This window comes from Bubalus bubalis, chromosome 5 (assembly GCF_019923935.1).
Source record: "Bubalus bubalis isolate 160015118507 breed Murrah chromosome 5, NDDB_SH_1, whole genome shotgun sequence".
Lineage (NCBI taxonomy): Eukaryota > Metazoa > Chordata > Mammalia > Artiodactyla > Bovidae > Bubalus > Bubalus bubalis.
In genome coordinates, this window is record NC_059161.1 from 59,438,796 (window position 1) to 59,454,438 (window position 15,643).

At 44.3% G+C, this 15,643-nt stretch overlaps 1 protein-coding gene across 5 annotated transcripts in view; it reads right to left on the reverse strand.

The window, feature by feature from the left end:
* Nucleotides 1–15,643, reverse strand: part of TGFB2 (transforming growth factor beta 2) — a 95,390-nt gene that overhangs the window by 46,249 nt on the left and 33,498 nt on the right. The window lies entirely within an intron of this gene.

The window sequence follows — 15,643 nt, forward strand, 5'->3', positions numbered from 1 at the left end:
TTTTATTGAACTATGACAGATACAGGGTTCCTAGCTTCAACTCGTAAGTTTCCATCACCTTCATAAAACTCCACTTACACGGAGACACCCATTCCATTTCGATTTCTCTACGTTTCTCCTCATGCTCAGGATTGTGTATGGAGAGGACACCTGGATCCACTTGTGCAGGCAGGTGGACCAAGAACGGGACACACTCCTTAGGGATGATGTCACGGTGGGAGGCTCTCCTCCTGGTTGGACTAAGTGATCAGAGTCACTCTTCTCTGCCATTGTCTCACCTTTAAATTCATAAAACTTTTTTTTTCTTTCTCCCTCCTTGTCTTCTCTCCTTCCATTGCTCCACTTTCTCTCTCTCTTCTTATTTCTCTTCAATCTGTGCTTTTTTTTTTCCTTTAAAAAATGGGGGGCAAAGCAGTCATGACTCGATGGACATGAGTTCTAGCAAGCTTCGGGAGATGGTGATGGAGAGGGAAGCCTGGTGTACTGCAGTCCATGGGGTCGCAAAGAGTCGGACACGACTGAGTAAACTGAACTGAACCAAATGGCCTTTAAAGAGGCCAATGCCCTCAAGACATAGCTAGCCACACAGCCATTCTAGAACCCAGGAATGGGCACAATATAGTTAACAAAAAGAAGGCAATTGGCAGCCAGCGGCTAAGACCCTCTGCACTCCCAAATGCAGGGGACCCGGGTCCTACCCCTGGTCAGGGAACTAGATCCCACATGCCGCAACTAAACATCCTGCATGCCGCAATGAAAAACAAAGGTCACACGTGCCACAACTAAGGCTTCGCAGAGCCAAATAAATAAATAAATATTTTTAAAATTTTTGTAAAAAATAAAAGCATTGATTCCACTAACAAAGTAAACTTGGAAATGTAGGATCTCACCCTTAATCTCTTCATGGATGAGAGGCACCTTTTACTTTTAAGCTTCTTTTGCAGATTGAGAAATGAGTAAAATCTTGCCAGAATTACCCAAAACATTGGCAAAATAAAGACAAAAATGTACCCTGTTGGACATTCTGGCTCATCCCTGTAGAGAGCTTTCCTAACCCAGAACAAACAGACATTCCCCTTTTCAGAAACTCTGCACTTTCCCTGGAGCTCTGTGATGATTGGTGTGGAGTGTTTGACATGCTTAATGGGTGTAGTGGCTCTTATTAGCTTGCAAATCTTTCTCTAATCTTCCTAAAATTATAGTGGTGATGCATATAATGGCCATTGCGTGTCTTGTACTGGGAGCTCGTGTCTCTGTGATGTCTGTAAGCCTCTTGCTTGTGGCCTGACTTCTTTGTCAGGCAATCACCTAATTACTTGGAGACACTGTGCTGGTTTGCTGCTCTGCCCTGGAGCTAAGCTAATAAGCAACGGGCACACCCTGCTAGGATTGCAAGCTATTTACCAACTTCACCAAGTGGGACAGGCTATGATTGCTGATGTATTAAATTCATGACTTGGGAGTGAGGACATGGAAGAGGAAGAGATGGTCTGGATTATCTCATTTGAAAAGGAAAGTAAATACAGCTAACGTTGATTCTCCCTGAAACTTCACTGCACTTAGAAATGAGAACACAGAAAGGGCTTGCCTGGCATCTATTATGTGCTCTCTCCATGTTCCTGGGATCTAATTCCCTCTTGCTGCAGTGTCTTGTTCGAGACAAGACAGTATCTTCTAGAACTCCTTCAGTGACAGAGACCTCAAAGCTCAGGCAGATGACCTGCTGCAGTCTGACAGCTCCCGCGGTACAAAGAGTTCTTCCCTGTGCTGGACTGAGATCTGCTTACCTCCAAGGTCTGTCTACTGGGGCTGCACAAGATGATTCACTTCCTTTTCCACTTGACCCGACTCAGAAATTGAGGCCAGATTTCATGTCTCCTTGCCCCCATGTCTGTTCTTTTCTAAGCAAACATTCCTATTTCTTTTTATTATGAGAGCCTTTTACTTCCACGGATGGTCTCCTCTCTGCTCCAATTTTAAAACTGGACCCTTAAATTTGAACATAATTCTCAAGTCAGAATAGAGTAGAATTATCACCTTCCTTATGGTAGAACTTATGCTTTTATTAATGCATCCCAACAGTGAATTATTCTCATTTTCTCTCTCTTTTAACCTTTCTACTCATTTTTTCCTATGTGTTTGGAGTGCATAATAAATTAGAAGTCTTCAGTCTTTTCCACACAACCTATATTTTACAGATGTCATTATCTTATGTTTCATATCCTGAGGCTTTTTTGTGTGCAAATTGTACAGTATGCCCCTATTCAATATGTATTTATTTGATTTAACTACTCATTTCAAATATGCTCAGATGGATGTGAAATCTGATTTGGTGAACCTGTGTATTCATTTTGCAGAGGACAGAGTCTTAAAATCAGAACTATTCTGCTAAATGCCAGTCTTGAATCTTGACTAGAAAGATGGTAGGGAGTAAGAATTGCTTGAAAGGAATTTTTAGTTATCAGATATCTTTATTAGCATTTCAGTAGATGGTCATTCAGTACCTTACAAAGAATACCAGAGTTTCAAAAGATGGAGCTTTCTCTGGGTTGGTAGATGTATTCACTAAGGGCGTGGACTCTTCCCCCATCCTGTTTGTACTGGCAACACAGCTATGGGCAATTAAGATATGGGAACATACAGGAATTATAGGAATCCAGATGAACTGTGGCATGACCGAGTTCTGGAATGGAGCCGCAGGTGTTATGCTTGTTTTAAGAATTCTTATGCATTTGGGCGCTAAGCAGCTTTCGTTCAAGGTCAAGCCACCATTTGCAAGAAGAGAAAACACAGCTTTTAAAGTGAGAATCTCCAAGGCAGAACTAGACCACAGCTAAGTACCTTGAAATGTTTGAGTGTCTTATTTTTATTTAATTATCTGACAGCAAGCCCTGCCATCTAGCTTCAGTCTCATGACTTTGGTGTATAGAGGTATAACATGTACACAGTTTCATATGCTCGTAGGGACACTGGGAAAGAAAACTGGTTAAATAGTAGTAGGCAGGACCTCCACAGAGTGAATCCAATTGGTCCCAAGTCACTTTACACCCCAGCAAAGGAAAAAGGCACTGCCATTTTGAAAATGGAAAGAGAATTCTTTAGGAAAAAAAAAAGTTTCTTCTCTTTGGGGAAGCTTTAGCTCTGTCTTACAGCTCTATTATCTTTCTAAGCCTTCAGAAGCCTTAGTGGTGGACTTCTTGATGGTCCAGTGGCTAAGAATCCACCTGCCAATGCAGGCGCTTGGGTTTGACCCCTGATCCAGGAAGATGCCACATGCCACAGGGCAACTAAGCCTGAGCATCACAACTACTGAAGCTGGTTCACCCTAAAGCCCAGGCTCCACGACAAGAGAAGCTCTTGCACACGACTAGAGAGTAGCCCCTGCTCGCTGCAACTAGAGAAAGCCCACACATAGCAACAAAGATGCAGGGCAGCCAGAAACAAATAAATAATATTTAAAAATAATAAATTTATAAAAAGGAAAGACAAAGTCTTGGTGGTAGGGGTCAAAACTCAGGCACTTTCTGAAGCTCTCCCCACTCTCTTTTCTCAGAGATGGACGTGTAGATGGCACAGACCAACACCTTTGTTTAGTTCTAAGCCAAGGGCTGGCCTACACTTCTTAAAAAAGCATTTACTAACTATCCTTTAAAGAAGAGCTTGTTGAGTAAGCTTCAAAAGCTTTTTGAAAGTCACTCAGTCGTGTCCAGCTATTTGTGACTCCATGGACAGCAACCCAGCAGGCTCCTCTGTCCATGGGATTCTCCAGGCAAGAATACTGGAGTGGGTTGCCATTCCCTTCTCCAGGGGATTTTCCTGACCCAGGAATTGAACCTGGATCTCTAGCATCATAGGCAGACTCTTTACCACCTGAGTCACCAGGGAAGCCCCTTTGAATAAGCCAGTGCTTCTTAAATGTGTTAGAGTGGAAGCAAATAGAACTCCCAGGGCACCATAGTGATGTACACACACATGCATAACCAGAATAAAATAAGCAGCAAACTCATGGAGAGAGATGGAACCTTTCCATAACACCAGCATGGGGTTTACATATGGCAACCCACTCTAGTATTCTTGCCTGGAGAATTGCATGGACAGAAGAGCCTGGTAGGCTACAGTCCACGGGGTCACAAAGAGTCGGACACGACTGAGCGATTTCACTTTTCACTTTTCACTCAAGGATGCCCTAAAATCAAGGGAATAACTTTTACCAGGTTGGGGTGTGTCTATTATGTTCCTGACGATATTCCATTTCTTGTCATATTACATTGGTTTCATTAGACTATTCTTAAAGCCTAGACAACATAGAAGAAAGATTTCTACATGTCAGAAAACTGAGAAAATAGCCAGTTTCATAATCTCACTGGAATAAATTAATTGAGCTTTTTTCTGTACACGGACAGGAAGACCACCAGTAAAGAACGCACACAATACACAACAGAGCATGTGACAGTGTCCTGAGGGCAACTGCTGCCAAAAGAGGTCTAACCCTAGCACTTCTCAATTCCTTTCAGGGACTCTTAGACACCCCAGGAATTCTCCTCGGGGAAAGCAAGTCATGTTGCTGCTTGGCTATAGCACTCGACTGGAGACCCCAAGGGTCAGGAAGAGGTCTGCACACATCTATTTCACCTATAGGAGAGCTCCTTTTTAGAGCTTTGTGACAAGCTGCCCCTTGGACTGACACTGGGAGGTCAGGCCCTCGAAACATTGCCTCTATATTGGAGGGACAAGCCTTCGTAAGTCTCATGAGTACAGGGACTGAAACCTCTCCCTCCCCAATGCCTCCCAGTACATAATAAGTGCTCAATAAATATCACCATGGAGACGAATCCTTTTCTCAGTGATGACGACCAGCGTAAATCACGAGCCTTAACGTCTTCCTGGGATTTTATGCCCTACAATGTGCTTTCACATACATTGTGAGCCTGATAACTCCATAAACTAGGTAGTGTTATCTCCATTCTACTGTTGAGGAAACCATAGTTCAGAGGCCAGACAGTCTCATTTAAATAAGTCTGGGGACCCTTGGTGCTAACCTCTGACACCAGGCTCAGGACCTGCCCCCTCCTGTGAGATATAAATCAGTTGATGGAGCCACACAACCTCTTAGACAATGCATTCTTGAGTGAAGGCTGGGGAGACCAGTTCTGAGGCCTTCATGGTATTCCACCTTGAAGAGATATGGAAACATTAAGATAAACACACCACCTTTTCTACCGGCTCTGATGCTCTCTGGTGAGAACGGTTTTCATTGTTGTTGTGAAGGGCTATTCTAGTGCCAAGGGTACTACATGTCCAGCAGCCTGAGAGGGACAGTGCTTAGAAGGGACCAAGATGGAGAACAGGACTTATGCTCAGGCAGCTACCTTAGGGATCATGACATACAGCGAGTGACCTTCCCTGGAATTAGTACTTTGAGAATGATACTAAAATTCCAGAGGGAAGAAGGGAGCAGTTTCCCCCATGTTTCAGCGGGGGATTAAGATGTCTTTGGGACATCTCTGTCTTCCACAGTGGATGAGGGAGAGACGGGACCACAGGCAACTGCGTGTGTGCATGTGTGCTAAGTTGCTTCAGTCCTGTCAGACTCTGTGCAACCCCATGGACTACAGCCTGCCAGACTCCTCTGTCCATGGGATTCTCCAGGCAAGAATACTGGAGTGGGTTGCCATTTCCTCCTCCAGGGGGTCTTCCTGACCCAGAGATCAAACTTGCATCTTCTATGTCTCTTGCATGGGCAGGTCGGTTCTTTACCACTAGGGCCACCTGAAGCAGTGGTCATAAGACTCAGAGGGACTTCCCGTAGGTCCAGTGATTGGGACTCTGTGTTTCCACCGCAGGAGGGGGCATGGTTTTGATCCCTCATCAGGGAACTAAGGCCCCATAAGTCATATGGCACAGCAAAAAATTAAAATTAAAAAAGCAATATTAAAAAATGAATGAAAGACTCAGTGATGCTTTTTGACCATCAGCCACTATGACAAAATCACTTTTTGGTGTATAGAGTAATTCAACAATTACTCAGACGTTTACTGCATTTGTAAAAATTTTTCTCTGAATGTAGGGGATCAGCTGATCTGTCTTCCCTCAGGATGGCCTCACGTTAAGTCATTCTGCCTTGAACAGGCAATCAGTGCAGCCCAAACACAGACAGACTTATACAAAGACCAGCTAATTGCTTTCTTGAAATCAATTTATCATATATTAATTACTCCTTGTTCATTGCAGGAAGGAAGCCAGGGAGCTCTCAGAGGCAAATATGCCTTCTCTATCTCTTTACTAGGGGCTTACCAGGTGGCACTAGTGGTAAAGAACCCATCTGCCAATGCAGAAGAGGCAAGAGGCTCAGGTTCGATCCCTGAGTTGGGAAGATCCCCTGGAGGAGGGCATGGCAACCCACTCCAGTATTCTTGCCTGGAGAATCCCATGGCAAATGAGCCTGGCGGGCTATAGTCCATGGTATGGCAACACGACTGAGTGACTGAGCATAGCTCTACTATAATTGCACATGTGTCTAATAAGCTCAGGCTCATGAGTCTAACCAGAGCTTCTAATCTCACACAGGACAAACACATCTTGCTCTTGGTGGACCTTCTAGGCTGTGCTGTTTTCCATAAAGGATAACCCTGATGGGAGGAATGCTGCAGTGTGCATAGTGGGTGTACAGACAGACACACGAACTTCATGGCAACGTAAACTATCCCTCAGAAGAATCCTAGAATCCTAAAGGCGTCTTATGAACCTAATATATGGAGAGACAGTCAGCATGGACTCAGTCCTATTTGCCCAGACTGCCATCTGACCAGCTTTCCTCCCAAGTCTAGCGTGAGTGAAGGGAAGTGCAATGCGCAAGCGGCGGAGGTCTTGGACAGTGGCTATTCGAACCGCGGAGGAATTTACAACGCAATGTGGGCGGGGCTCTGCAGACGTCAGCCTGAAGAGGACGCGGCACTGTGACCTCTTGGAAGATCTCTATAGGGATCTTCCTCCTGCTGCTGCTGCTAAGTCTCTTCAGTCATGTCCGACTCTGTGCGACCCCATAGACAGCAGCCCACCAGGTTCCTCCATCCCTGGGATTGTCCAGGGAGGAACACTGGAGTGGGTTGCCATTTCCTTCTCCAGTGCATGAAAGTGAAAAGTGAAAGTGAAGTCGCTCAGTCGTGTCCGACTCTTAGCGACCCCATGGACTGCAGCCCACCAGGCTCCTTCATCCATGGGATTTTCCAGGCAAGAGTACTAGAGTGGGGTGCCATTGCCTGGGCTCAGTTCCCTGGTATCTACAAGAACACTGGGCTGGGACTAGGCTCTAAGGCTGGGAGAGTCACTCCCTACCCATAAGGTCACGGGGATTGGCTGGCCTTTTCTAGCTTGTCAAGACACCGTGGTACAAGGAAAACCCACTTTTCTTCGCAGCCATCCTTTTCTCTCTCTTATCTCCTATCCAGTGAAAAGCCCTGACAATTTTCAAATGAAGAGACAACTCCAAGACACGTCTTGATTTGTCCCCTAGGACCCCAACCTGCGTTTCTAGCTTTGTGGGCATACCGTCATCTCTGCTGCCCCATCCCCTGCCCGCGCTCCCTCACCACAGCTGACTCGGCCCTAAGTGCTAAATGCACCATCTGACTTCTGATCTCCAAACATGCCAAATGCTGACACACCACCACGCCCAAGCCACATGAATCCTTCACCTAGAAACCCTTTACATTTGGCAAATTCTACTCATTCTTTAAGGTCCGGCCCAGTTTGTCCTCTTCTCAGAGGAATTTCTAGCTCTTCCAGAGCAGAAGCAATCTCTCCCTTCTTTGGGTGCAACAACACTCTTGTGTATGACAGTTCTCTCTTTAGATTTTACCTGATAGATGAGTGCAAGGACTCAGATTAATTTCTATGTAATAGTACTCACTCTTGCTTGTAAGAATCGCTCTAAGAGTTAACTAAGGTAATGACTATGAACACAGCCACTGCTCAAGAAATGTAAGTTTATATTATAACTGACCACTGAGAGCAGACAGGAAAGGCAGCATCCAGTCTCTGAGTCTGATGCCAGGAAGACTCCTAAAGAAAAAGTCACATAGGTCAAAACTACAGGAGAATCTGAAACCCTGTGGATGGGAGGTATTTTCTCTGCCTTTAGAGTCAAACAAACAAGCACAGTCCTTGGCTCCATTTCTCCTACTCAGTGGATAACTATTAGTATCAGAACCCTATGAACCCAATCCAATGGACTTATTAGATTTCCTGACCCATAGGATAACTCACATAAAACCAGGTGTAAAAGGAGATTTCTGGTGATTTTACTATTAAAAGTCATTAACGTGCAGTTTACAACATGCTTCCTTGGATATGATCTCATTTTTTACTTCAGTGACATCTCATTTAGATGCTCTCATACAAGAACAGTGCCTGCTATGAGCCAGCATCCACCTCCCGTCATACAAATGAAGAGAGAGTTTAGAGCAGGCAAGTCACTCATGCATGCAGTTAGAGCAGTGGCTGAAAATCACAAACCAAGTCTATCTGGCCCCAGCTCCACACTCTTTCTACTGCTCCATGGCCCTTTCTTCCCAATAAGGGCTCATGCTGAAGTTCTTCAAGGTAGAAAGTTCCAAAAGAACAGCCAAAGCTCAGTAAATGATGAGCCATCTCTAAGTGCTTCAGAACCATCCACAGAAGGAGTCAGAAACTTCTGACTGGGAACAGCCAAAGTCTCAGGACAAGGAGAGATGACAGAAGCAGATGCCCTTTGAAGTGTGACCATCCTGACAACCTGTGACACTGTGCTCAGGCTCATTGGACAGGTCTGGCTTCCAGCCTCTTGAATCTTCTGTTTTCCTCAAAGAGTAAATACGGGGAAGGAAACACAACACTGAGAGTTCAGAGGTTGAGCTTCTGAAAAGCCTCATTTAGGTTTTGAAGGTATGATATGTCTGTGTTATTGCCCCTTCACCTTGGCTCCTTACCTGCCAAGCACATGATGTGTGTGTGAGAGTTTCTAGCTCCTGATTCAATGCTGTCGGTTGTAACTAAGTTGCTGCAACTGAGTGAGGAGACTGGTCTTCATCTTGCCTTGCTGCTGCTGCTAAGTCACTTCAGTCGTGTCCGACTGTGTGTGACCCCATAGACGGCAGCCCACCAGGCTCCCCCGTCCCTGGGATTCTCCAGGCAAGAACACTGGAATGGGTTGCCATTTCCTTCTCCAATGCATGAAAGTGAAAAGTGAAAGTGAAGCCCTTCAGTCGAGTCCGACCCTCAGCGACCCCATGGACTGCAGCCTACCAGGCTCCTCCGTCCACGGGATTTTCCAGGCCAGGAGTACTGGAGTGGGTGCCATTGCCTTCTCCGCATCTTGCCTTGTGGTTGTGTTAAAAAACCTTCAGTAAAAAACTCTCCCATCTGGTTAAAGGGATGAAGGGTTTATGTGAGAGTGAAAGTGTTAGTCGCTCAGTTGTGTCTGACTCTTTTTGACCCCATGGACTGTAGCCTGCCTGGCTCCTCCATCCATGGAATTCTCCAGGGAAGAATACTGGAATGGGTTGCCATTCCCTCCTCCAGAGGATCTTCCCCACCCAGGGATTGAATCCCGGTCTCCTGCATTGGCAGGTGGATTCTTTATCATCTGAGCCATTGGGAAGTCCAATACACAGGGCTACAACTTCTTAGTAAGAACTCCCATTTGCCTCTGAAACTGTGTTGTTTTAGATCTCTCTGTGCCTTTAGATGGAGAAGGCAATGGCACCCCACTCCAGTACTCTTGCCTGGAAAATCCCATGGACAGAGGAGCCTGGTGGGCTGCAGTCCATGGGGTCGATAGGAGTCGGACACGACTGAGCGACTTCACTTTCACTTTTCACTTTCATGCATTGGAGAAGGAAATGGCAACCCACTCCAGTGTTCTTGCCTGGAGAATCCCAGGGACAGGGAGCCTGGTGGGCTGTCATCTTTGGGGTCGCACAGAGTCGGACATGACTGAAGCGACTTAGCAGTGCCTTTAGAGCTTGTGACCACTTTACAGGGCTCTGGTCAGGCTCAAATATGATGATGTATATGAAAGGGTTTTGTTAAATGCAAACTAATCCATAAGTGCAAGGTGGTATGACTGTATTTATGCTTATTCTTTGTTAATGGCTTTTTTATACTGAAGTGTAATTGACTTACAATATTATTAGTTTCAGGTGTACAATGGTGATTCAGTATTTTTACACATTGAAAAATGATCACCATGATAAGTCTTACTACCACCTGTCACCACACAGTTATTATAGTATAATTGACTCTATTCCCTATGCTGTAAATTATATCCAAGACTTATTTATTTTATAATAACTGGTAGTTGTTACCTCTTGGTCTCCCTCACCTATTTTACTTATCTTTCCACCCCCTCTCCTCTGGCAACCACCTGTCTGTTCTCTGAATCTATGAGTCAGTTTCTGTTTTGTTATTTGTTCACTTGTTTTGTGTTTTAGATACCATGTATAAGTGAGACCATATGGTATTTGTCTTTCTCTGACTTATTTCACTTAGCATAATACTTTCTAGGTCCATTCATGTTGTCACAAATGGCAAGATTTTCTTCTTTTTATGGCTGAGTAATGAGCGCCGAAGAACTGATGCTTCTGAACTGTGGTGTTGGACAAGACTCTTGAGAGTCCCTTGGACTGCAAGGAGATCCAACCAGTCCATTCTGAAGGAGATCAGCCCTGGGATTTCTTTGGAAAGAATAATGCTAAAGCTGAAACTCCAGTACTTTGGCCACCTCATGCAAAGAGTTGACTCATTGGAAAAGACTCTGATGCTGGGAGGGATTGGGGGCAAGAGGAGAAGGGGACGACAGAGGATGAGATGGCTGGATGGCCTCACCGACTTGATGGACGTGAGTCTCAGTGAACTCCGGGAGTTGGTGATGGACAGGGAGGCCTGGCGTGCTGCGATTCATGGGGTCGCAAAGAGTCGGATACGACTGAGAGAATGAACTGAACTGAACTGAATATTCCACTGCATGCACACCACATCTTCTTTATCTATTCATCTATCCATGGACATTTAGGTAGCTTCCTTGTCTTAGCTATTGTGAATAATGTTGCTAAGAACATGCAGGGCACATATATCTTTTCAAATGAGAATTTTCATTTTCTTTAGATAAGTACCCAGAAGTGAAACTGCTGAATCTGTTTTGAAATTTTGTAGGAATCTCCATACTGTTTTCTGCAGGAGCTGCACCACTTTACATTCCGTCAGCGCACGGGAGTTCCCTTTCCTCCATGTCCTCCCCAGCACTCATTTTTTGCTCTCTGTTTGGTGACAGCCTTTCTGACACCGTCACTGAAGAAGAATGTACCCACCACACCTCCTCAGAGGCCACTGAGATAACAAGCAATTGCTTACACAAGCTGATCTATCCCCCAGAATCAACTTTTTAGGTACATATCCCACTCTTCAGATAAGGAAACCGAGGCTCAGAGCGGGTAACCAGAAAGCACTGGTAAGTGGATTATCAAACCCAATCCTGACTCCAACCTCACCACAGAGAAGGATCCTTCAGGTTACAATGCACAGAACCCAAGCCCTCTCAGGGGGTCTGTGAGACCATAGCATCATCAGTCCTAAGAATGATACCTGCCTGGGGCCCCGAAGCAGCTGTAGCCAAATCTCATCTGTTTCCTTGGCTTCCCTGAAGCCCCTCAGGTCATCCTCCAAGTTGCCTTTTAACCAAAAGATTTGAGTTTTGCCTTCTGTTCCTTTTTAGCCAGACCCTAGGGATGTGAAGGACTGTCATAGTCCCTGAGCTTAAGGATGAATGAGGTGAAGCAAATGCACAGTAGGTACACTGCCTCTAAATCTGCCTTTAATATATAAGTTACCGATAATAAAAGCAGCAGATCAGATTCCTACCTGCATTCTCTCCTTTAAACGTCACAAAAACCCGACAAGGTAGACACTCTTTTTGTTCCCATTTTGCAGATGAGGACACTAAGGTTCAGTAGGATTCCATAATTTATCTAGGGTAGGACTGATGCTGAAGCTGAAGCTCCAATACTTTGGCCACCTGATTTGAAGAACTGACTCATCGGAAAAGACCCTGATGCTCGGGGAAAGATTGAGAGGAAGAGGAGGAAAAGGTGACAGAGGATGAGATGGTTTGATTACATCACTGACTCAATAAACATGAGTTTGAGGAAACTGAGGGAGAGAGTGAAAGACAGGGAAGCTTGGCATGCTGCAGTTCACACATGACTCAGTGACCGAACAACAATATAGCCAGTAAGTGGTACGACTTTTAGGACTTCATTTCATAAAATGAGAGAGATCCATTTACACACAATCTTGTTTATAACACACAGAGTATTTAACACACCTGCTTTTCTCAGCTTGGCAAACAGACCACATACCCACTGATGCTTTCTCCACCTCAAGTTATTCTGATTCTATTCCAACAAACAGAGCAATTTTAATTGTCTAGATGAAAAAGGTTATAACTTCTAACCCTACAAAATAATAAATGACAATCCACAGTCACCAAAAAATAAGACACACACCCAGTGCACTCAAAACACTTCTGCTACAAAATTCCTTTTTTCATTTTTTAAAAATGAATCAAGATGTTTTGGATGAGGGATGGGGCACCCCATGAATTACTTTATACCATTCAAATTAATCTTAAATAAATTTTCCCTTTATCTCATCTCTACAGATGAGAAAAAGATGTCACACCACCATAAAATTGCCACGCATGACAAACTCTGTGAGGCAGAAATGAAGGGGGGAGGGAAGGCATTCTTGTGTTATTTCACAATTTCTGGGAGGCTCCAGAACGTGGTACTCTCTGGTCGGTGTGTGTTTACGCTCTACCTTTTAAGGTGGGGAAATCCAAAGGCAACAGTTTTTCCTTGAAAATGTGTTTCATGGAAAGTTCTTCAGAAGCTTGTGGTTAATTCTGTTGCAGCTTCTAACTCCTTGAAACCTGACTCATAGAACGTATCACCAAATCTGGCATGTAGCTGTGTTAAAATTCTTCAGCAAAAATCTTCCAGATATTATGGTCAAAGGGATAAACAGTTTATGTAAGGGCTGCCACTTCTTACTGCCTGTGCAGCCAAGAGGAGCCCGTGTAACAACGAAGGCCTGTGACTCCCTCCCCTATGTCACCTGCTTCCCCATCAAACATAAAAGGGACCTCTGAAGGTTACACGAGTAACATCACTGCATTTCCAAATGTTCCTGTGCTTTACCCAATGGAGATTCATATGGACAATAGATGAAACATTTTCTTTAAAGGCACACACTTTGCTGTCTTGCAGTTTTGACCTGCCTAAAACATCACTTACAAATCCCAGGGGGATTCTAATTAACAAAGCAGCAGTGGGCTATCCTGTCTAAAAGGGAGTGTGTCTGTGCTTCTAGGGTTCCCACTGAGCCTCTGTTTAGAGCATAAATCCAGCTCCACTGCTCTTCTGTAATATCCCAGGGCAGCATCCACAATTCCAAGGCTCTGTCAGTATTTCCTGACTGGGAACTGTCTTTCCTTTTGCTTTCTATTCTTCCTTGAAACCTTTCCTAACCATCTAGTGTTTAATTCAAAACCCCAATTATTTCCAAGAAGACTCTGAAAATAATGTACACAGTAGACTTGTGTCACGTGACAACCTCCTAGTCTCCATAGATATTAATTTTCAAAAACTGAGATGAAGGGGATTTCCCTGGTGGCCCAGTGGCTAAGACTCTGTGCTCCCAGTGCAGGGGGTCCAGGTTCTATCCCTGGTCAGGGACTTAGATCCCACATGCCACAATGAAGGCCTGACGCAGCAAAATAAACAAAAATAAATATTTTTTAATAACTGAGATGAGGTATCAAAAGAGAAAAAGCACCTCATAGCTCCATGTACCACCAGAGCTTGAAAAGGAAAGCCCATTAAAGATCTGTGCTTCTAAGAAAACTAGAGACAGTATATGATGATGATGTGACCATTATGTTGGGAGCAGGAGTCGGTGACTTTCATCCTCCTCTTTCTAACCCTGACTCCTTTCCCTAAACACTGGCTGTTTCACCAAAGGCAAGTTACTCTTCTCTCCTCTGCTTCAAGATTTTGTTGAAGGCATCCCTTTCTGCACACGTAAGACCTGTGCATTTCACCATATGCAAACAGTCCATTAAGAATGAGGAGTTAAGAATGCAAACATTTCACCATATGCAAACTTCCATTAAGAATGAAGAGTGCTCACTTTGGCAGCACATATACGAACGTGGGAACAACACAGAGAAGATTTGCATGGTCTCGTTGTGAATGCAAATTCACAAAGCGTTCCATATTTGGGGTTGGCGGGGAGTTGAGTTGGGAGTTTGGGATTAGCAGATGCAAACTATTATATGTAGACTGGATAAACAACAAGATCCTACTGTATAGCACGGGGAACTATATTCAATATCCTGTAATAAACTATAATGGAAAAGAATATTAAAAAGAATATATATACATATATAAAACTGAATCACTTTGCTGTATACCAGAGACTAACACAACATTGTAAATCAACCTAAAAAAAAAAAAACTATTAATAAAAAAAAAGAATGGGGAAAAAAGAAATTAGCAGGATGACAATGCATATAAATAATTTAAAAATAATATCCCTATGAAATGTCCCACAAAAGAAATACTAGTCCCAGGAAGTTGTACAGAAGAATCTCCCTAGACTTTTAGGAAATACATCATTCTAAACCATGCAGACTATCCAAAAGAAAGTATTGGAGAAATATCGCAACTCACTCAGGCAGGCAGTATAAACTTGATGACAAAACCGTATCAGAAAAGGGAATGTAGAGACCAAATTCACTCATGAAACAAAATCCAGTCCACAAAATAGTAGCATAACCAAGGTCTGTTGTATTTATGACCCCCTCCACCACTACCACCAAACTTTGAAATGATGGAACATCATCCTTTGGATTCAGTTCCTATGACAAGTGTCCAGTACAGGACACAGTGGCACATGAAGGTAGTAAAGAAAAACTCTGAATTTGCACAGAGAAAGAAACCTGTCTACCAACTTCAGTGTTCAAGCAAAACCAAGTGCTTAAGACCAGTCCCTTTATCAGTCTCGCCAGAGCCGGCACTGCGGGGAGTCAGGGGCCCTGCTCCAGTGTGGATGGGAATCTTGGAGCAACTTTTGTCTATGCTGGGGGTGACTTCTTCCACTGACGACACTCACCGAAGAGCTTCATTTCACACCTTTGCTTTTATAATTTTCCATCTTCGGCTAAAAATACAGCTTTTTGGGTGAGATTCAACCAAAGCATCGCCCTCCCCACCTCCCCCACCCCCAAAGCAAAGGGAGCAGTAGCGAATAAGGGCTCTTGAAAGGGGCCCCCAGGCAAACTAGCTCTTCTGTTTATATTTCCAGCCTCATTGGAAGACAGCCCTGAGTACTTCGGGTGGGGGCGGGGGGCTGCTGCCAATGCTCTGGCTTCATTTTCAGTCAAACACTCCTACGCCAAAAAAATAGAAAAAAAAAAAAAAAACCAGCTATGGTGAGGGTGCCGATGGCAGCCCCCATCCAGGAAGGGCAGAAAGAACTAGAGACCGGTTTCACCATCTCCTTTTGCTGACCTTGGGGATCTTGTCTCTATTTACTCATCTGATGAAGT